This window comes from Lutra lutra, chromosome 6 (genome assembly GCF_902655055.1).
Source record: "Lutra lutra chromosome 6, mLutLut1.2, whole genome shotgun sequence".
Lineage (NCBI taxonomy): Eukaryota > Metazoa > Chordata > Mammalia > Carnivora > Mustelidae > Lutra > Lutra lutra.
In genome coordinates this window covers 34,658,564-34,682,033 of record NC_062283.1, presented here as the reverse complement: position 1 = coordinate 34,682,033, position 23,470 = coordinate 34,658,564, and the positions used below count along the sequence as shown (strand labels likewise).

At 38.5% G+C, this 23,470-nt stretch overlaps 1 protein-coding gene and 1 non-coding gene across 7 annotated transcripts in view; both read left to right on the top strand.

Annotated features, from left to right (window-relative positions):
- Positions 1-23,470, top strand: part of LOC125102683 (uncharacterized) — a 66,845-nt gene that overhangs the window by 11,276 nt on the left and 32,099 nt on the right. Inside the window, exon 4 of one of the 6 annotated variants that reach the window (XM_047734086.1) lies at positions 3,081-3,429. The exons of the other annotated variants lie outside the window; for them this stretch is intronic. The gene's annotated coding sequence lies outside the window, so the exon portion shown is untranslated. Of the gene's footprint in view, positions 1-3,080; positions 3,430-23,470 lie in introns of those variants that run through there. 6 annotated transcript variants of the gene reach the window in all.
- On the top strand, positions 15,159-15,264 carry LOC125103385 (U6 spliceosomal RNA). Its single transcript, XR_007128387.1, has one exon. It is a non-coding gene; the product is annotated as a U6 spliceosomal RNA (small nuclear RNA).

Genomic DNA, 23,470 nt, shown 5'->3' with positions numbered 1-23,470 from the left:
GCAAACACATCAGTATTAAGGCCAATGTGTTCACTGTATTTAAGCTAAGGTTCTGTTTAAGACTTCAGGATCAGCTCAAATATCCTGGAGAACAGTGGCTGGCAGGGCCCACAGTTTATGGAGGGGGGGCAGACTTCATGAGGCCACAGCCTAGGATGAGTTCCTTCCAGCCCAGCATATCTTGAAGTGCTTTTCAGTGGAGGAAATTCTAAGTGTACATAACACATTTTCAGGAATTCCTGGTGTTTTTAAGGCTAAAGGTATGAGTCTATGGGTTTACGTTAAAACTTATCCCTCACGCCATATTTCCTGGTCAAGATAGTTCCTGTCTAAAAGCCACCTTTGCTGAAAGGGACAGGATACTCTCTTCATTTCTTTTCTTTACAGACTCCTGGAATTGATGTTTGTCAGAAAGATAGGAACCTGTGGTTAGTTAGGAGGGTATAAAATAGAAACGGGAAAATAAGTTATATCCATTGCATTTCCCACTAGCTGTCATCCAGCCTCCAGGGGTCTTGGGCTTGATTCCTTGCCTGGTGGATTATAGTTTATCAGTTTGGCTTGCTTTTGATCAGCTTTTGGAGATCTTTTTTCTTTATGCTCTTCTGGGAAATGTTTGAATCTCCTGGTAAGAACCAGGACCCTATTTGAGATTACTGACTTTGGGAATAAAAGAATAAAATTCCATATTGCTTTAACCTAATCCAGAATGGTTATTTTCTTCTAAGGGAATTAGGAATAATAAGTAGATTCTGAGATGCTTATGCAGAAACTAATTAATAGTTATTAAGAGCGGAAAATGGAGGAGTAAAATACATTTCTAGGAAGCTTAATTTGGTAGGAGTAGACATTGGGGTGAGATTCAGTAGCCATTTGTTCTTAGGCAAATTAAAATCAACCTTTCTGAGCCTTATTTTAATTGTAAAATGGGTGGGTTGGATTAGGTAGTATTTTAAGGTTTCTTTGCAGCTCTGAAATTCTAAAATGAATGGTTTCTTGGAAAAAATCTCCTAATTTATATACTGCTTCTAGTAAATGGTTTTTCAGTTGTTTTATATATATATATATATATATATACATATATATATATACACATGTATGTATATATATATATATATAAATTTTTTTTTTCCTATTTCCTTTAGAGGCTAGGAATAGGAAAAAAGGAGTCAGATATCCTAAAATGGATTAGATTTTGGTATTATTTATCTGTGTTTCTCCACTGAATTTATGCTGGACTCTACTTTCTACCTTATATTTGTGCACATTTTCTTGCTTTTTTCTTTACACTGTAACTTTCATATCCCTCTTTTCGTTACTGCTTTTTTCTAGCTGTTTTTCAGTACTCATTTCATTATGGGCATGGAATTTATCAGATATACCCTTGAGTCTGATATATCACTAAATTAAATTTAGATATCCTAATGGTTGTTAGGATTAACGGGACCCTTCTACTCTATAATACAAAAGCTTAGAGAGAGGAGTCTGAGCATAAAGGAAGTGAGGGAGCCTGAAGGGAGTGTGAGTGATGTGGAAGAGAGTTTCCCAGGATTATTCTGATATTTTTTTTTTAAAGATTTTATTTACTTATTTGAGAGAGAGATCACAAGTAGGCAGAGGCAGGCGCAGAGAGAGAAGGAAGCAGGCTCTCCGCTGAGCAGAGAGCCAGATGCGGGACTCAATCCCAGGACCCTGGGATCATGACCGGAGCCGAAGGCAGAAACTTTAACCCACTGAGCCACAAAGGCACCCCTATTCTGGTATTTTGATTTAAAATATAAGTTAACATTTTTAAGTTGGTGATGGTGACTCTGCCAGTGATAGGACAGTTTGGTCCCGAAGTCCTGCTGAACTACAAATTTCTTGGGTGCAACAGCTGCACCTCTGGTCCCGAATCCTTATTGTTTAGAGTCACGCCGCAGAGTAAGTGCAAGTTGAACTTCATTGTGGTTAGGACTGATTCTTCAAGGCATTCTGTGATGCACTGCAGATGAAGAGTATGGTACAGACTCTTAAGTAAGACTATCACTACACTGTGATACTGAATAACATATATAGCTTCTCTGAGCCTCATTTCTTCATTTGCAGTATTGAGGAGGGGCAGTTGTGAGGATTAAATGAGGCTGTACATATAAAGGCACTCAGCCCAGAGTCTGGTATATATCTCCGATATGTTGACAAAATGTTATTTATAGTTACATTAATAAGCACTTTTATATTTCAGATACTAGCTTCTCTTAGGTTCTAAGTAGTGTTGTTGCAGAATAAGTGAGAAAAAAGCCTGTTCTTAGAATATGTGCACAAAAGATAGATAACAACCTAGGTTCAATGATAAGTTGTAAATGAGTGGTTTACTTAAGGACTCAAGAGACAAGAATAATTGTTAAGCAGCTGAGAACTTCAGAAAGGTGACAGAACTTGATCTGAGCTTTGAAGGACTAGTTAGCAAGTTCGGAGGACAGTCTCCTTGGAGCCGTGTCAGAATCCTAGCTCTGCTGCTGTGTAACCTTAAGGAAGTTACATGACCTCCCTCCTAGGGTTGTTGAGAGAATTAAATGAGCTGATACATGTCAAATACTGAGAATGGTGCTTCAAATATGGTTAAAGCATGATAAATTATTAGTGTAAGTTGAGAGAAGAGAAAATACATTTCAGAAAGCCTTGAGTGATAATGAAGGGGAGAGAGTCGAGGTTTGTTTGAAATGATGAAGTCAGATTGACTGAGGGGAATAATCTGTGGGAAAATAGTTGGTGATTATGTTGGGGCAGAGTTATGAATGATCAAGCCAGGTATTATGAGGTCCTTTCTGTATGTACTGAGGGAATGTGGGGAGGATTTCTTGGGTTATTTGTGAGGCATTCTTGTATAGATAATGTTTCTAAGTCTGTTATCTCTGGCATTTCTCTCTTTCTTTCCTGATTGCAGTATAACTGAAACTTGTATTCAAACTAATTTTGACAATAAAGCTCATGATCTTCTATCACGAACCGTTTGTCCACTTCTTTTTATAAACATGAATTTTGGACTTTTTTCTCTCCATATTCCAGTTGTTTACATTATCCTTATTCCTTTTCTGCAGATTTTTGTCTCCATCTTCAGAAACCCCAGTCTGGATCCTAAATCGCTAGAGCCTTAAAGTAGAAAGAGCCAGGGAGACAGAGAGGAAGGGAGGGAAATAACCTCTAGTCCAGCCATCTTGCCTTTCAGATGAGGACACTAAGGTCCAGAGGAAGTAAAATCACATGTTCAAGATCCACAGCTAATTACTGAGCAGGCCTGTACCTTTTAGAGCTAAACTAGGGCTGGTTTTTTTTTTTTACTGTCATGCCTAGTGTGATTCTCAGCCATGTGGGTGGAAATTATAGTAGTACTCCTGATAATTTTTCTACTAATTGCTATTAAAAACCAAGATAAAAAATAATTTTACCACTGGGAAAAATGTGATAGTAATACACACTTCTTTTTTTTTTTTTTTTTTAAAGATTTTATTTATTTATTTGACAGAGAGATCACAAGCAGGCAGAGAGGCAGGCAGAGAGAGAGGAGGAAGCAGGCTCCCCGCTGAGCAGAGAGCCCGATGCGGGGCTCGATCCCAGGACTCCGAGACCATGACCTGAGCCAAAGGCAGCGGCTTAACCCACTGAGCCACCCAGGCGCCCCAGTAATACACACTTCTTAATGAGAAGTCCATGATTACACATCTTGTATGAGCATTACTATTCTTTTTTTTTTTTTTAAGGTTTTATTTATTCATTTGACAGAGATCACAAGTAGGCAGAGAGAGAGGGAGAGGGAAGCAGGCTCCCCGCTGAGCTGAGAGCCCGACGCGGGACTCGATCCCAGGACCCTGAGATCATGACCTGAGCTGAAGGCAGCGGCCTAACCCACTGAGCCACCCTGGCGCCCCGAGCATTACTATTCTTTTTTTTTTTTTTTTTTTTTTTTTAATTTATTTATCAGAGAGAGAGGGAGAGAGAGCAAGCACAGGCAGACAGAATGGCAGGCAGAGGCACCGAGCATTACTATTCTTAAAGTAATATTTGAAACCAAGGCTCCAAAATCTGCCTTAAGAAGAAAAGGGTTTCTTTCTTTCATTTTTAGAGATTTACATTATAAATACAATAGTGTTGTAATCATAAATAGCATTTTCAAAAAGAAGTGGGCTTTTGTTTCTATCATTTTACAGATTGTTGTGCTGGTAAGATTAGCATGAAGAGTTGGGAGCTGTTGTACTTTGGCCTCCCGGCCTCCAATCCAGTACTGCTAGTACAGTAGTCTATTAAGTTTACATCTTTTCTAGCCTCTTAGATTTTAGTATATGCCACACATCATGATGAGAAACTTGTTTAAACATTGTTTTCTTGTACACTGTTTTCCTGTGGAGATGCAGTGTGGTGGAAGATCTGTAAAACCCTAAGCTTAGTTTCACTCTAGATGCTCAATAAATACCCCCTTTTTACAGAGTAATTTTTTTCCTCATATATAAATAATGTCTCTTCCTAGTCAGCAAATAAATCATTATCACACTTGTTTTTTTTTCCCCCTTGAAATGTATTGTTTTAACTTTGGCAAGATGGCCTTCCTGCATTTGGAAAATTTGCATGGTGTACAAATACTTTTTTGTCACTTTAAGCATAATCTTATCATGAAATCATTTTGTACCTGGTAATAATGTTCTGTATTCTTCCCCATGATTACAGAAAGAAACAGGCATGGGTTACATAAAGATGCCCCGGACCTTTGCTTATCCTGCTATATTCATATACTTCAAAGAAAGTAGGCTTCTGGACTAGATTCTTTTTTTTTTTTTTTTTTTAAGATTTTATTTATTTATCTGACAGACAGAGATCACAAGTAGGCAGAGAGGCAGGCAGAGAGGAAGAAGCAGGCTCCCTGCGGAGCAGAGAGCCCGGCGCGGGACTCGATCCCAGGACCCTGAGATCATGACCTGAGCCGAAGGCAGCGGCTTAACCCACTGAGCCACCCAGGCGCCCCAGGACTAGATTCATTTTTACTGAAATACTAATTATTCTTATTTTCAAATACTGTGAAGTTGAATTGTATAATCCAAGTGTATACAACAATTTTTTTTTTCATGTCCTCAAAGCTTTGTATCAGTCAGATCGCTTACTTCCTATTTCCCATGGTTTGGTTTCTTTTTTCCTGTCTTCATTTTTTTGAAGGGAGAAGGGAATTTTTTTTTTCTCTGTCTTATAATCTGCAACTTGTTTTGTACTCGGAGGATTCTTTAGGTAGAAGCCCTGCAATTCTTATACATTGAGAAAGAAAGAGACTATTGATGTTGTAATTTTCATTCTTATATCAGTAATATGATTTATATTTCCATTTTTATAAATCATTAAATTCCTGTTATTGCTATGTTAACTGTCATGTACCATTTATATACGCTATAGTTATGTTTGGTCATATTAAGTTCATCCACTGTTGTCAAAAGTGGAAATACCACGGCTGGGGTGTGTTTATATATTGCCTCTGGAATTGTAGCCATTGACGAACAGGAAACTGAAAGCTGAAAGTTCAGGAAATGTATTGAGACTTTGTGGAAAAAATATATATGATACTTAACTGCTGAAATTCATGGGCATTTGAAGATTAAAATTTTTATATATGAGTTTAGTTAGAGATGAATATTGTGGATTCTTAAAACAATGCTGTCGGATGCTTAAGTATGGTAATAGATGCAGTATGTGCATTGTAGGCCAGGAAAGTTATGCAATGCTAGAGAAGAATGCAACAGATTATTATATGTGTTCAACTATATGCTTTGAAGAAAAAAATAGCTGGCACATCCGTCAAATTCTTCAAGGATGTCAGATTTTCAGAGACTTGCAGTTTTGGTTATAGTTTAGTTTTTGGGAAGGGGAGGTCTCTATGTTACAAGGTAGCCCATTTTACTCTTAGGAAGTTCTGATGGCTTAAGTTTTATTTTCTCATTTTGAATTGAACTTTGTTTCCCTATAATTTATTAATATATTCTTTTTTTTTTTTTAAGATTTTATTTATTTGTCAGAGAGAGAGGGAGAGAGAGCGAGCACAGACCACAGAATGGCAGGCAGAGGCAGAGGGAGAAGCAGGCTCCCTGCTGAGCAAGGAGCCCGATGCGGGACTCGATCCCAGGACGCTGGGATCATGACCTGAGCCGAAGGCAGCTGCTTAACCAACTGAGCCACCCAGGCGTCTCTATTAATATATTCTGTAATTTTTTTAGTGTTGACAATAAGATAATTAATCAAAATTACTTAAATTACTTAAAAATTTAAATGTATGCAAGGTTTTTTTTTAATGAGCCATTTTAGATGCCTCATAAAATACTATGCATAGGAACCTTTGTTTTTGAACTTATTTTTTTAAATTTTTGTCAGAGGAGATGTGATTAATGTATATGCCTGGTAACCTGTATTTTCTCTTAGGGTACTTACCTATTTTAACAGGTTGTGGTTTATATGGATTCAACATTCTTACTCTTTGAGACAAGTAGGAAGTTTTAAATCTTAAAAATGGGAATTTTTTGAATATTGTATTTTTGTTGCTGTTCTGTTGTATATTTCAACAAAAGAGGTGACTAATGGCTATTTCACAGCCACATGAAATGAGAATTCTGTTTCTTACAATGTTCTTTTTAGGAATTTTAGCTGCATTATATGTCTGTGGTTATGGTCATTTTAGTAGTCTCATTAAAATTAGCCTCTTTTCAGGATTGATTTTGTTTTGTATCTGTTAAGGTCACATGTTCACCTCTGAACCATTTTGGCAGCTAAGGGAATAGAAAGCAATGGCTTGGCAAAGATTCGAGATTACTGGTTCCAACTCCAGGAGGTGAGCAGTGGCTCCCTACTGGAAAGTCTCAGAATGCTGTTTCTAGAAGAAGAGGGGGAGAAATGGACTTGGGGCTGACAAGACAAGGAGTCTTAATAAGGCCAGACCACAAACAGACTGGGATGGAAGGATAAGAAGTTGAACTTCATGTGGTAGTTGCTCTGTTATTGCAGTAGATAGTTTTTTTAAGAACAAGAATTTACTATTATTATACTTCTCGTATATGTTCTATTCTATAGCTTTTTTTTTTTTCTTTAAGATTTTATTTATTTATTTGACAGAGATCACAAGTAGGCAGAGAGGCAGGCAGAGAGAGAAGAGGAAGCAGGCTCCTCGCAGAGCAGAGAGCCTGATGTGGGCCTTGATCCCAGGACCCTGGGATCATAACCTGAGCCGAAGGCAGAGGCTTTAACGCTCCGAGCCACCCAGGCACCCCCTATTCTAGAGCTTCTTATGCAGTACATGTTCATTGTACAAAAATTTAGTTAACGTGTATAAATTAGTGATGAAAATTAATATTTTGTATAACATTTTTTCCCTCCTCAGATTTTCTTAATTTCTCTTAAACATCATTTAGCATCTAGCCTAATTCTTATTTATATGGAAGTGTGCTTGTTGAACTATTCTTTTTATAAATTGTGCTTCTGATAACTTAAAATTAATTAGGACAGGAATAGGAGTCCATTTTTAAAGCTTTTGTTTTTGTTTGGTATAATTTACCTATTAATTTGTATCTATTTTATGGGGAACTGTAAGCATGAGAGCAGATAGATACCTAGAAGTCAGAGTGGCTTTTACTGGGGAAATGGAAAAATAGAGACCAAAATTCCTTCGTTAGCTCTTTGAGAGCATGATCTAGGTTTGTCTTGTTCACCATTATGTCTGTATCCTCAGGCACAGTGCTTGGCACATAGGAAGTGTTCCGTAAATGCTTGTTAAATGAATGGATGAGTTTTTCCTTAAGCATTGAGTGGCTTGTATTTCCTGCACTGTGGGTGATCAAGAACGGTTATATGCATCCAAAATTAAGAACTTTTGCTATGTACGCCTTTTTTTCTTTTTAAATTTTATTATTGAGGTATAATTGACATGCAATATTATATTAGTTTCAGGTGTACTATATATATTTTTTAAAATTTTATTTATTAGAGTGTGTGCACAGGAAGCATGTTTTGGGGGAGGGCAGAGAGAATCTCAAGCAGAATCTCAAGTTGGTTCGGCCTTGAGTCCATGACCTGAGCTGAAGTCATGAGTTGACCGCCTAACCAACTGAGCTGCCTAGGTGCTCCTCGGGTGTATATGTTGATTCAACAATTCATTGCACTACTCAGTGCCCTCCATAATAAGTGTAGTCACCCTCTGTCACCATACAAAGTTATTGCAGTGTTATTGACTATATTCTCTATGCTGTACTTTTCCTCTCATGACTTAATTATTTTATAACTGAAATTTTGTACCTCTTAATCCATTTCATCTATTTCACCCATCCTCCCATCCACCTCCCCTGTGGCAGCCACTAGGTTGTTCTCTGAATTTAAGAATCTGTTTTAGGGGGCGCCTGGGTGGCTCAGTGGGTTAAGCCGCTGCCTTCGGCTCAGGTCATGATCTCAGGGTCCTGGGATCGAGTCCCACATCGGGCTCTCTGCTCAGCAAGAAGCCTGCTTCCCTCTCTCTCTCTGCCTGCCTCTCCGTCTACTTGTGATCTCTCTCTGTCAAATAAATAAATAAAATCTTAAAAAAAAAAAAAAAGAATCTGTTTTAGGAGGTACCTGTGTGACTCAGTCAGTTAAGCGTCCAACTCTTGATTTCAACTCAGGTCATGATCTCAGGGTCCTGAGATCAAGCCCTGCATCAGGCTGCATGCTGGGCATGCAGTCTGCTTAAGATTCTCTTCCCCTTCTGCCCCTCCCCGCCACCCAAGCTCACAAGCTTGTGTCCTTTCTCTCTCTCAAATAAATAAATAATTAAAAAAAAAGAGGCTTGTCTTTTATTTGTTTTTTTCTTTACTTTTTTTGGAGGAGGGTCAGAGGGCAAGGGAGAGAAAAAATCATAGGCAAACTCCATGCCCAGTGTGAAGCCAGATGTGGGGTTTAGTCTCATGACCTTGAAATCATGACCTGAACCAAAATCAAGAGTCAGAGGCTTAACAGACTGAGCCACCCAGACACCCCTTTTTCTTTCTCTTTTTAAGTGAAAATTTAATACTGATTTTTTTTTAAGATTTTATTTATTTATTTGACATATAGAAATCACAAGTAGGCAGAGAGGCAGGCAGAGAGAAGAGGAAGCAGACTCCCCACAGAGCAGAGAGTCCGATGCGGGGCTCGATCCCAGGGTCCTGGGATCATGACCTGGGCTGAAGGCAGAGGCTTTAACCCTCTGAGCCACCCAGGTGCCCCAATACTGATTTTTTTTTAACGATACATATGACCTGAAAAGATACATGCACCCCTGTGTTCGTTGAAGCATTATTTACAATAGCCAAAATATGGAAGCCACCTAAGTATCCATCGATAGATGAATGGATGAAGAAGGCATGATGCACATGATTATTACTCAGCCATAAAAAAGAATGAAATCTTGCCGTTTGCAACAACATGGATGAACCTAAAGGGTATTATGTGAAGTTAAACAAAGACACATACCTTTGATTTCACTTAGGTGGAATCTGTAAACAAAACAGAAACAGACTCATAAGTAGAGAGAGCAAACTGGTAGTTACCAGAAGGGAGAGGGTGGGAGGATGGATGAAATAGCTGAAGGGGATTAAGAGGTACGAATTTATAGTTATAAAATAAATCAGGGGATGTAAAGTACAGCATAGGGAATATAGTCAGTAACATTGTAGTAACTTTGTATGGTGACAGGTGGTAACTGCTTATTATGGTAAGATTTCATAATGTATATAAATATCAAATCACTGATGGTATACTGAAACTAATATTGTATGTCCAACCATACTTAAGTTAAAAAAAGGATGTATATGTATGTACCTATACACACATATACACCCCCAAAAGAGAAAATCCCTTGTTTCTTCCCCTAAATCTCATTTCAGGATTAACTATTAGTGGTTTGTTACTATTTCTTTTTAGATATTTTCTCGCATTCACAAATAAATGAATTTCCTTTACACAAATAGAATAATAATGTACATCTGTTTTGTGACTTGCTTTTTTTCCCTCCCTTCAGGTCATTCTTTTTTTTTTTTTTTTTTTTTTTTTTTTTCTAAAGATTTTATCTATTTATTTGACAGAGATCACAAGCAGGCAGAGAGGCAGGCAGAGAGAGAGGAGGAAGCAGGCTCCCTGCTGAGCAGAGAGCCCGATGCGGGGCTCGATCCCAGGACCCTGAGATCATGACCTGAGCCGAAGGCAGCGGCCCAACCCACTGAGCCACCCAGGCGCCCCCCTTCAGGTCATTCTTAAATATCTTTCTGTATTAATTCACATACAGCTGCTTCTTTATTTTTATTTGCTGTATAATATTCCACTATGGGATGGATAATAATAGTCCAGTAAGGGGACACACAAGTGGCTCAGTCTCTTGAGCATCCGACTCTTGGATCTTGAGGTCACTGGGCATGGAGCCTACTTTAAAAAAAAAAAAAAAGTCTAGGGGCGCCTGGGTGGCTCAGTGGGTTAAGCCTCTGCCTTCGGCTCAGGTCATGATCTCAGGGTCCTGGGATCAAGCCCTGCATCGGGCTCTCTGCTCAGCGGGGAGCCTGCTCCCCTCCCCCTTCTCTCTGCCTGCCTCTCTGCCTGCTTGTGATCTTTCTGTCAAATAAATGAATAAAAATCTTAAAAAAAAAAAAGTCTAGTAAGGAACTTTTAGTTTGTCCTATTTCCTTTTTTACACTATTACAACTATGTTGTGCTTAATATCCTTCTGCATATAATTTTTCTTCTGTGAGAATATCTACAATAATTTCCTGGAAGTATTGTGGGGCTAAATGATACTTTGCACTTAAACTTTATAGATATTGGCAAATTCACCTTTAAAATATTTTACTACTTTGTACTTTCACTAGGAATATGAGGTGTTATTTTCTAATAACTCTACACACTTTCATTTTGTTGATTAAAAGGGTTCAACTTGGGACCCCTGGGTGGCTCAGCTGGTTGGACGACTGCCTTTGGCTCGGGTCATGGTTCCGGAGTCCCGGGATCGAGTCCCACATCGGGCTCCCAGCTCCGCGGGGAGTCTGCTTCTCTCTCTGACCTTCTCCTTGCTCATGCTCTCTCACTGTCTCTCTCTCAAATGGATAAATAAAATCTTAAAAAAAAAGGTTCAACTTTTTTTTTTTTAAAGGTTTTGTTTATTTATTTGACAGAGATCACAAGTAGGCAGAGAGGCAGGCAGAGAGAGTGGAGGAAGCAGGCTCCCTGCTGAGCAGAGAGCCCGATGTGGGACTTGATCGCAGGACCCTGGGATCACGACCTGAGCCGAAGGCAGAGGCTTAACCCACTGAGCCACCCAGGCGCCCCAAAGAGTTCAACTTTTGAAAATTAATCCTTCCCATAGTAATTTGAGATGTTTAGAAAATGATAGATTAATATATTCCCATTGCCTGATGTAATTAGCTGAAATCAAGTGGACGATGGTGGTCTGTGTTGTCTATAGAGACCTGTAGTGTGCATTGCACTGATTCAGATCAGAGAGATCAAGATGTTGGTTTTCTCGAATTTTTTAAATTTTTTTAAAGATTTTATTTATTTGACAGAGATCACAAGTAGGCAGAGAGGCAGGCAGAGAGAGAAGGGAAAGAAGGCTCCCCACTGAGCAGAGAGCCCTACCTGGGGCTCGATCCAAGGACCCTGAGATCATGACCTGAGCCAAAGGCAGAGGCTTTAACCCACTGAGCCACCCATTGCCCCGGTTTTCTCGAGTTTTGTCTTAGAATGTTTTCAGATAAACATTTATTAGTGATATTCCAAAGGGGTAGAAGGCCCTGAGTGCTGGTTTGGGAAGTTTTGGATTTGTTGTGCTGGGGAGCCATTTAAAGTCCTTGAATTGGGGCACCTGGCTGGCTCAGTGGGTTAAGCCGCTGCCTTCGGCTCAGGTCATGATCTCAGGGTCCTGGGATCAAGCCCCGCATCGGGCTCTCTGCTCAGCAGGGAGCCTGCTTCCTCCTCTCTCTCTCTGCCTGCCTCTCTGCCTGCTTGTGATCTTTGTCTGTCAAATAAATAAATAAATAAAATCTTTAAAAAAAAATAAAGTCCTTGAATTGGGAGTGTACTGTGTGTGTGAGGCTTTACTGGCAGTATGTATAGAGTGAATGGAAGTGAGTGCTGGAAGTAGGTAGGTGAGCGGGACAACTGTGGTAATTCAGGAAGGCAATGAAGAAAACCCTGAATATGGTGATAGATACGAATTTGAAAGTAAGGTAATAGGAAATACAGTGAACAGTTGGCAGGTCCTGTTGATAAAATGGAGAAAAAATATATTAAAGTACTAAACCTAGGAGAATAGCAAGATAATACTGATTAATGAAATAAATAGAGAATAGGCCAATTTTGGAAAAGTTGATTTTCTTTAAAAAGGTAGGGATATAAAAGGAGGTACTGAAGTATCTAAGGTTAGGCCATTAGAGATCAGAAACTGCAAAAGGGAAGAACGAGCAATTATAACTAGATTTGGTTATAATAGAGGTAGCGGCGAATTAAGAGTGGTAAGTTCCGGTATGAAGTAGCTGATGGGAAAAGATGTTGATTGAGAACTACGTTTTGGAAAGGCGCACGTGCTCTCAATAATGGAAAATGGGTTGAAAGAATCAGGGAAAGAAGAAATTAGTAATCTGAGGTGTAGGGAAAGAATCAGGATATGTATCTGCATATGATACAGTATTTACTTGGTATTTTCCAGGTAGATACTTTGTTCTTCCTTTGGTAGCGATACCTCAGAAAATTGTAATAGTTATTTTATTTTATTTTATTTTTTTATTTTTTTTTTAAAGATTTTATTTATTTATTTGACAGACAGAGATCACAAGTAGGCAGAGAGGCAGGCAGAGAGAAAGGAGGAAGCAGGCTCCTTGCTGAGCAGAGAGCCCGATGCGGGGCTCGATCCCAGGACCCTGGGATCATGACCTGAGCCGAAGGCAGAGGCTTTAACCCACTGAGCCACCCAGGCGCCCCTGTAATAGTTATTTTAAAGATGGATTTGATGTTAATATTCTACTTGAAAAAGGGTCTTGGAAAAGTAGTTTTGGTGTCATATGCTTTGTTTTTTTTAGTTTTATAAAATGTTTTCATCTTGTTTTAATATCTCTGGGTCCTAAACAAGAAAAAATATTGCTTACTGCTGGGTAAAGTCCAGATACCTTGTGCAGTTTAATTGGTCATTTTAAAAAATGTTTCCTGCTAATAACCACTGGTAAGAATCCATCCTTTTAGGACATAGTAAAATCTGTCATAGCACTTGTCAGGATGGAGCCAATTCACAGGAAATGATCGAGGATCAAAGTCAGGACCTCTGACACCGTGTGAAATGATTATAGTTGCAAGTTCAGGAGTCATTCAACTGGTTCCTCTGTTCACTAGCAATATTGTGCCTCTTAATTTCACCATCTGGAAATGGCAATAACACTTCCTATAGCATAGGGTTATTGAGAGAAGCTCCCATCATAGAACTTACATTCTAGTAAGGGGAGATAAGAAATAGCCAAGTAAATCTATGTGCCAGGTGGTAAATGGAGGGGAAAAATGGTAGGGTGGATTGCGGTTGTTTCTTGTTCTTATATGTTGGGTAATAGGGAAGCCCTCTCTGATAAGAAAGTGTTTGAACAAAGACCTGAAGGAAGTGAGGGAGCAAACTCTGTGTTTCGGGGCGGGGAATGGTGCTAGAGGGGACAGCAAGTGCAAAAGCCATGGGGAGAGGCATGTTGGTGGGGGTATAACAAGGCTGGTGTGGCAGAAACAGAGTAAGTGAAAAGAGAAGCAATAGGAAAGTAATTTCAGAGCTAGCCACTGACCAGCATGTAGGGTGTTAAGTATAAGAAGGACTTGGATTTTATTCTGTGTGAGCTGGGAAGCTGTTGGAGGGTTGCCAGAGTAATTTTATTTGAATTTTATTTTATTTTTTTTTAGCTACTCTGATTGTCACCTCTTCCCTTAAGAATGCTTCAGTTCTAAATAAATAAAATCTTTAAAAAAAAAAAAAAAAGGGACGCCTGGGTGGCTCAGTTGGTTAAGCAGCTGCCTTCAGCTCGGGTCATGGTCCCAGCGTCCTGGGATCGAGTCCCACTTCGGGCTCCTTGCTCATCGGGGAGCCTGCTTCTCCCTCTGCCTCTGCCTGCCATTCTGTCTGCCTGTGCTTGCTCTCTCTCCCTCTCTCTCTGGCAAATAAATAAATAAAATCTTTAAAAAAAAAAAAAAAAGAATGCTTCAGTTCTGTTTGCTTTGGAATAAAGTTCAAATGCTTATTCTGGCACACCAAGTCCTTCACAGTTAGCTTCTGCCTATTTAGTTAGCATCATCTGCATCCTTTTCGCATGTACCCTCCACTTTAGCCAAATTGGATTACATGCGGGTCCTTGGATGGGTCATGATGATTCACGTCTTTGTGTCTTTCTGCATGCTCCTTGCCCTGTGAGAAACCCTCCCTCCCAGCTCACAGAGTCATTGGCTGTGTTTTAGAAGGCCCTTTTTGTGCTCCTAGAGACCCTGTGCCTTGTTCTCTCCCCATTCTCCCCGCTAGCAACTTCCTACTCAAGCCACAGTCCTGGAATGTGCTGTGTGCAGTGTTCTTTTACCAGCCTTGATTTTACTCTTGCCACACCCTTGCCAGTTGAAATTAATGTCCATCTTTAAAGAACCAGCTGGAGCACTGCCCTCCTTTGCCTGCTTTATAAACCGCCATCTTTTCCCTACGCTTACAAATACTTTGTAGCTCTGTCATACTTAATCATAGTTATTTTGAATTGAAATGTTTCTTTGTTTTAGGCCTCACACAAAATCCTTGACCTTATTTGTTTTAGTTTCCATTGTGGCTCCCAGTGTAGGGTCTTGTGCAGAGTTCACATTTGGTAGGTACTCATGGTATGCAGGATTCATAGGATTATTAGAAAACCGTTGGGTTTGAAGATGCTCAGGACCACAAGGAAAGTTGAGACATCTGTTAAATTAACAAAAATTTACTGTAACATAATGTTGGTGATGGCATGGCCATCTCGGTTCTCTCCTATATTTGCTATTGGTATGAAAAATTAGTGTACCCCCTTTGAAATGTAGTTTGGTAAAATGTATTCAGACACATAAATGTTTCGTGGGTTTTGACCCAGTGACACCACTTCCAGAAATCATCTTAAGAAAATAATACAGTGGTCGCTTCTCAGCACATGCACCAGAATTGGAATAATACAGAAAAGGTTAGCATGGCCCCTGTGTAAGGAAGACACACAAATTTGTGAAGTGTCCTATATTTCTTGTAAGTAATACCTCAATTAAAAAAAGAAAAACCAAAAAAAGAAAATAAACCAGAATGACGATTTTAACTACTAATATTGAAAGTTTATTATGTGACAGACACCATGCAAAGCCCTTACTTAATTTACTCCTCAAAATTCCAAGAGGGGTGACTACTGTTATTTCTCATGAGAGAGGAGGAAATTACACAAAGTAGTTGAGCGACTTGCCCAAGCACCACTTCTATAACTGCTATGTTGTCAAGCCAAGATTCTCACTGAAGCAGTGTGTTTAAAGAATCCATATGCCTGGGTGGCTCAACTGGTTAAGTGTCCGACTCGATTTCGTCTCAGGTCATGATCTCAGCATTGTGGCATCCAGCCCTGTGTCAGACTCCACGCTCAGCAGGGAGTCTGCTTGAAATTCTCTCCCTCTCCCCCTGCCCCTCCTTCTTATGTGTGCATGTACACTCTCTTTCTCTCTCTAAAATAAATATTTAAGGAATCCATACCTTTTTTTTTTTTTTTTTTAAGATTGTGTCTTTAAATAATCTCTATACCCAACATGGGGCTTGAACCCACAACCCTGAGATAGAGTTGCACATTCCACCAGCTGAGCCCGGCAGGCACCCCAAGAATCCATGCTCTTAATTATATGATAAAAGCCTAGGCACAAAAATGTTCACAGCAGTGTTATGTAGTATAGATATATTGGAAGCAATCTATGTTAGGAATTAATGTCCATCTATTCAATGGGGTAATTTTTCTAAAAGCTTTATAGACATAAAATTCACATAGCGTGGTATTCCCCTCTTTAAAGTGTATAACTCAGTGGTTTCCAGTATATTTACAGAATTATGCAGTTATTACCATTATCCCACTTAAGAGCATTTTATCACTCCCAAAAGAAATCACACACCCATTAGCAGTCAGTCACTCCTACTTCTACCCTTACGCTAGGTAACCACCAATCTACTTTCTGTCTCTGTGGATTTACGGACATTTCATATAAATGGAATCCTACAATATATCGTATTTTGCATCTCACTCTCATTTAGCATATTTTCAGGGTTTATTCATGTAGCATGTTATCAGTACTTCGTTGCTTTTCAATAATGTGTTGTATAGGTACACTACATTTTATTTACCCATTCAGTAGTTAATGGACATTTGGATTGTTTCTACTCTTTCGCTATTCTGAATAATGCTGTTATGAACATTGATGCACACGTTTTTGTGTGGACACAAAATGTTTTCGTTTTTCTTGGAATTGATCAGATGATAACTTTAACTTTAGAGGAACTGCCACACTATTTTCCAAAGCACCTGCACCATTTTACACTCCTACTAGCAATGTGTGAGGGTTCTACTTTTTCCACATCTTTGTCAATACTTGCTATGATGTGTCCTTTTCCTAATAGCCATCCTGGCATGTATGGAGTGGCTTTGATTTGCATTTCCATACGGAACACTAATGTTCAGCATATTTTCATGTAATCATTTGCTATTTTTATATCTTCTTTGGAGTAATGTCTGTTTGAATACTTTGCCCATTTTTGTAAAAGATTTATTTATTTATAAGGTTTATTTTAGAGCAAGTAGGATGGGGGTCAAGGGGCAGAGGGAGAGAGAGAGAGAGAGAATTTCCAGTGGATTCCCTACTGAGTGTGGAGCCCACAACCCTGAGATCATCACCTGAGCTGAAATCAGGACACTTAACTGAATGAGTGACCCTTAAGGGTATTCAATGTAGGGCTTGAACTCCTACCCCTGAGATCAAGAGTCGCATGTTCCACTGACTGGGCCAGCCAGACACTCCTGCCCATTTTTTAATTGGGTTATTTGTTTCTTTGTTACTGCGTTGTAGATTTTTTTTATTGAAGTCTTGTTGAGATAATATATTAGTTTAAGATATACAATATAGTGTTAATAATAATGTAGTTAACTATATTATGAAATGCTCACCATGATAAGTGTAGTTATCTATTATAAATATAAAGTTACAGTGTTATTGACTGTATTCCTTATGCTCTACTTTTCATCTGGGACTAATTTGTAACTGGAACTTTGCTCATCTCAATCCCCTTCACCTATTTCACCTCTCTCTAGCCCCTTCCTCTCTTGTAGCCATCAGGTTTCTTTTTTCTGTATTTATGAGTCTGTTTCCACTTGTTTTCTTTTTTAGATTCTATATATATGAAAACATGTGGCATTTGTCTTTCTCTGTCTGACTTATTTAGCATAATACCCTCTAGGTTCATACATGTTGTTGCAAATGTATGATTTCAGTCTTTTTTTTTTTTTAAAGATTTTATTTATTTATTTGACAGAGAGAGCACAAGCAGGCAGCGAGGCAGGCAGAGAGAGAGGAGGAAGCAGGCTCCCTGCTGAGCAGAAAGCCCAATACAGGGCTCGATCCCAGGACTCTGAGATCATGACCTGAGCCGAAGGCAGCGGCTTAACCCACTGAGCCACCCAGCGCCCCTGATTTCCGTCTTTTTTAGGGCTGAGTAATATTCCATTGTAGATTCATACCACATTGTCTTTAGTCGTTCATCCATTGGTAGACACTCAGTTTGCTTCCATATCTTGCTTATCGTAACTAATGCTGCAATAAACATAAGGGTGCCTGTATGTTTTTGAATTAGTATTTTTGTTTTCTTTGAATAAATACCCAGAAATGGAATTACTAGGTCTTATGGTATTTCTAACTTTCTATTTTTTGAGGAATCTCCATACTGTTTTCTGTAGTGGCTGCACCAATTTACATTTCCAACAACTAATGCAAAGAGGTTCCTTTTTCTCCACATCATTACCAACACTTGTTATTTTTTGTCTTTTTGATAATAGCCTTTCTAACTATAGGTGTTAGGTGATACTTCACTGTGGTTTTGATTTTACTTTCCCTGATAAGTGATGTTGAGCATCTTTTCATGTACCTGTTGGCCACTTATATGTCATCTTTGGAAAAATATCTGTCTATTCAGGTTCTTTGCCCAGTTTTTTTTTTTTTTAAGCAAGAGAGAAACATTTAATTTTGCTTGTGTGGAAGCTCATAAAAATAGGAAACTCAAAGAAGTAACCAAAGCAGGGAGCTTTTATACCTTTTAGACAAAGAAACAATAAATTTTTGAAGAAATGACAAGACAAAGAAGTTTGGGCTTGGTGTAGCATTTCCACTCTTCTCTGCCCAGATTTTAATCAGTTTGGTTTTTCAGTGTTGAGTTGTAGGAGTTCTATATTTGCATGTTAACCCCTTATTGAATATATTAGCTGCAGATGTCTTCTCCCATTCAGCAGATTGCCTTTTTTGGTTTGTTGGTGGTTTCTGTCACTGTGTAAAAGCTTTTTAGTTTGATGTCCCAGTTGGTTTTTTTTTTTTTTTTTTAAGATTTTATTTATTTATTTGACAGAGATCACAAGTAGGCAGAGAGACAGACGGGAAGGGGGGGCTGAGCAGAGAGCCCGATGTGGGACTTGATCCCAGGACCCTGGGATTATGACCAGAGCTGAACACAGAGGCTCTAACCCACTGAGCCACCCAGGCACTCCCCACTTGTTTGTTTTGCCTTTGTTTTCCTTTCCTGGGGAGACATATACAAAAAATATTGCTAAAGCTGATGTCCAAGAGTTTACTGCCTGTGTTTCTTTTGGAAGTTTTATGGTTTGAGGTCTTATATTTAGGTCTTTGATACATTTTGAGTTTATTTTTGTGTATGATATAAAAAAGTGGTCCAGTTTCATTCTTTTGCATGTAGCTGTCCAGTTTTCTCAACCGCATTTATTGAAGACACTGTCTTTTCCCCATTGTATATTTTTGTCTCTTTTGTCATAAATTAATTTCACCATATAACCTGGGGTTTATTTCTGGGCTTTCTATCCTGTTCCATTAATCTATGTGTCTATTTTTGTGCCAGTACCATACAGTTTAGATTACTGTAGCTTTGTAGTATAGTTGAAATATGGTATTGTGATACCTCCAGATTTGTGCCTTTCTCAAGATTGCTTTGGCTATTTGGGTTCTCTTTTGCTTCCACACAAACTTTAGGATTGTTCTAGTTTTGTGGGAAACGCTGTTGGTATTTTGATAGGGATTCTTTTGAATCGGTGGATTGCTTTGGTAGTATGGACATTTTATTTTACTTCTTTTTTTAAGATTTTATTTATGTATTAGAGAGAGAGACATACTGACAGTAAGTGGGAGAGGGTGAGGGCCAAGAGGACTCTGCACTGAGTGTGGAACCTGATACAGGGCTTGATCTCAGGACCTTGATATCATGACCTGAGCCAAAATCAAGAGTCGGACACTTAATCAACTGAACCACCCAAGTGCCCCTGGATATTTTAACAATATCAATTTTCCCAATCTATGAGCATGGTATATCTTTTTATTTATTTGTGTCATCTTTAATTTCCTTCATCATTGTCTTATAGTTTTCAGAGTACAGATCTCTCACCTCCTTGGTTAAATTTATTCCTAGGTATATTATTATTTTTGATGCATTTCTTTTCTTTCTTTTTTTTTTTTTTAAGATTTTATTTATTGATTTGACAGAGACACAGGGAGAGAGGGAACAGAAGCAGGGGTAGTGGGAGCGGGAGGAGCAGGCTTGCCCCGGAGCAGGGAGCTCAGTGCGGAGCTAGATCCTGGGACCCTGGGATCATGACCGGAGCTGAAGGCAGATGCCCAACGACTGAGCCACCCAGGTGCCCCTGATGCATTTATTTTCTTAATTTCTTTTTTCTGATAGTTGTTAGTCTATAGAAACACAACAGATTTCCTTATGTTGACTTTTGTATCTTGCAATTTTATTGAATTCATTTATTCTATTTTTTTTTTTTTTGGTGGCGTCTTTTAGGTTTTCTTTTTTTCTTTTTTTTTTTTTTTTAAAGATTTTATTTATTTATTTGACAGAGAGAGATCACAAGCAGGCAGAGAGGCAGGCAGAGAGAGAGGAGGAAGCAGGCTCCCTGCTGAGCAGAGAGCCCCATGCGGGGCTCGATCCCAGGACCCTGAGATCATGACCTGAGCCGAAGGCAGCGGCTTAACCCACTGAGCCACCCAGGCGCCCCTAAGGTTTTCTATATATAGTATCATGTCATCTGCAAATAATGACAGTTTAACTTATTTCTTACCAATTTGGATGCTTTTTATTTCTTTTTCTTGTCTAATTACTGTTACTAGGATGTACAGTATTACAGTGAATAAAAGTGAGAATGGGGATCCCTGTCTTGTTCCTGACCTTAGAGGAAATTGAATATGATGTTAGCTGTGGGTTTATACATGGCCTTTATTATTTTGAGGTATATTTCTTCTGTACTCACATTGTTAAGAGTTTCTATCATGAATGGATGTTGAGTTTTGTCAAATACTTCTGCATCTTTTGAGATGATTGTATTTTTTATTCTTCACTTTGTTAACATGTTGTACCATGATGATTGATTTGCAGATATTGAACTATCCTGCATTGCTAGATTAAATCCCACTGGATAGTGTTGAATGATCCTTTTAATGTGTTTTCAAGTTCAGTTTGCTAATATTTCATTGAGGATTTTTAAATTTATGTTCATCAAGGATATTAGTCTAAGTTTTTTCAGGTGGGGTAGTGTCTTTGTCTGGTTTGGCAGTAGGGTAATGCTGGCCTTGTAGAATGAATCTGAAAACATTCCTTCCTCTTCTGTTTTTTTGAAATAGTTTGAGAAGGATAGATACTGTAACTTATATGTGTTTGGTAGAGTTCACTTGTGAAGCCATCTGGTCCTGGACTTTTGTTTATGGGGCGTTTTTTTGACTATCAGTTGAATTTTGTTCCTAATAATTGGTCTGTTGAGATTTCCTATTTCTTCTTGACTCAGTCTTTGAAGACTGTATGTTTCTAGGAATTTATCCATTTCTTCTAGGTTGTTCAGTTTGTTGGCCTATAATTTTTCATTGTGGTGTCTTATAATCCTTTGTATTTTGTGGTCTCATTTTGGTCTCTTTCATTTCTGATTTTATATATTTGGGTTCTCTCATTTTTTTCTTTAAGAAGTTGATTAAATGGGGGCGCCTGGGTGGCTCAGTGGGTTAAAGCCTCTGCCTTCGGCTCAGGTCCTGCTCCCAGGGTCCTGGGATAGAGCCCCGCATCGGGCTCTCTGCTCAGTGGGGAGCCTGCTTCCCCCCTCTCTCTCTGCCTGCCTCTCTGCCTACTTGTGATCTCTATCTGTCAAATAAATAAATAATCTTAAAAAAAAAAAGAAGTTTATTAAATGTTTGTCAATTTTATCTTTTCAGTGAACCAGCTTAGTTTCATTGATCTTTTCTGGGTTTTTTTTTTTTTTTTTTTTTTGTAGTCTATATTTATTTCTTCTCTGATGTTTATTGTTTTCTTCCATCTACTAACTTTGGTCTTTAGTCTTCTTTTTTTTTTTTAATTTTATTCATTTATTTGACAGACAGAGATCACAAGTTTGCAGAGAGGCAGGCAGAGAGAGAGAGAGAGAGAGGAGGAAGCAGGCTCCCCACTGAGCAGAGAGCCCGATGCGGGACTCGATCCCAGGAACCTGGGACCATGACCCAAGCCGAAGGCAGAAGCTTTAACCCACTGAGCCACCCAGGTGCCCCTGGTCTTTAGTCTTTTTTTCGTTCATTTTGGTGTAAGGTTAGATTATATATTTGAGATTTTTCTTATTTCTTGAGGTAGGCCAGTATCACTAATAAACTTCCTTCTAAGAACTGTTTTTGCTGCATCCCAAATATTTGGAACCATTGTGTTTCCATTTTCATTCATCTCCAGGTATTTTTTTGTTTTTCCTCTTTGATTTCATTTGATCCAGTGGTTGGTTATAGCATGTTTTTTAGTATCCACATATTTGTCGGGTTTTTTTCCAGTTTCCTTCTTGTAATTGATTTCTATTTTCATACTGTTGTGGTTGGAAAAGATGTTTATATGATTTTAATCTTCTTAAATTTATTGAGACTTGTTTTATGCCTAACATGTAATCTACCCTGGAAATGTTCCATGCGTACCTGAAAAGAATGTATATTCTGTTGTTTTTGGATGGAATGTTCTGTATATATCTGTTAAGTCTGTCTGGTCTAATGCATTGTTCAAAGCCACTGTTTACTGACTGATTTTTTTTTTTGTCTGGATGATCTATCTATTCATATAAATGGAGTGTTAAAGTCTCCTGCTGTTATTGTGTTCCTGTTGATTTCTCCCTTTGTATCTGTTAATATTTGTTTTATATATTTAGGTGCTCCTATATGTATGGTGCATAGATATTTACAATTGTTATATCCTCTTATTGGATTGACCCCTTTATCATTATGTAATGCCCTTTTTTGTCTCTTGTTACAGTCTTTCTTTCAAAGTCTATTTTGTCTGATACAAATATTGTTTTCTGAGCTTTTTTTTCCCCCCACTTTGTTTTACATGGAATATCTTTATATCGCTTTCAGTCTATATATTTTTTTAGGTCTGAAGTGAGTCTCTTTTAGGCAGCATATAAATGGATCTTGTTTATCCATTCTGTCCCCCCGTTTCTTTTGATTGGAGCATTTAGTCCATTTCCATTTAAAGTTACTGATGGGTATGTATTTATTGCCATTTCTGTCCATTGTTTTTTGGTTGTTTTTATAGTTCTCTGCTCTCTTCCTTTGTGATTTGATGCCTTTTCTTAGTGTTATGTTTGGATTTCTTTCTCTTTACTTTTTGTGTATACATATTCCAGGTTTTTGGTTTGTGGTTACCATGAGGTTCATATATAACAATCTATGTACATAACAGTGTATATTAAGTTGATGGTCACTTAAATTTGAACACATTCTAAAAGCACTACATTTTTACTTCCTCCTCCAAGTTTTTATATGTAATGTTCTATTTTATATCTTTTTATAATTTTACTAATTTTATCTTTTAACCTTTATACTATTTTTATAAGTAATCTGCCTTTTCTTTTTTTAATTTATTTATTTGACAGACAGAGATCATAAGTAGGCAGAGAGGCAAGCAGGGAGAAAGGGGGAAGCAGGCTCCCCACCAAGCAGAGAGCCCAACGCGGGGCTTGATCCCAGGACCCTGAGATCACGACCTGAGCTGAAGGCAGAGGCTTTAACCCACTGAGCCACCCAGGCGCCCCAAGTAATCTGCCTTTCTTAATGGATGTTTAAAAAATTTATTTTATTTAGAGTCAATTAATTAACATATGGTATATTATTACTTTCAGAGGTAGAGTTCAGTGATTCA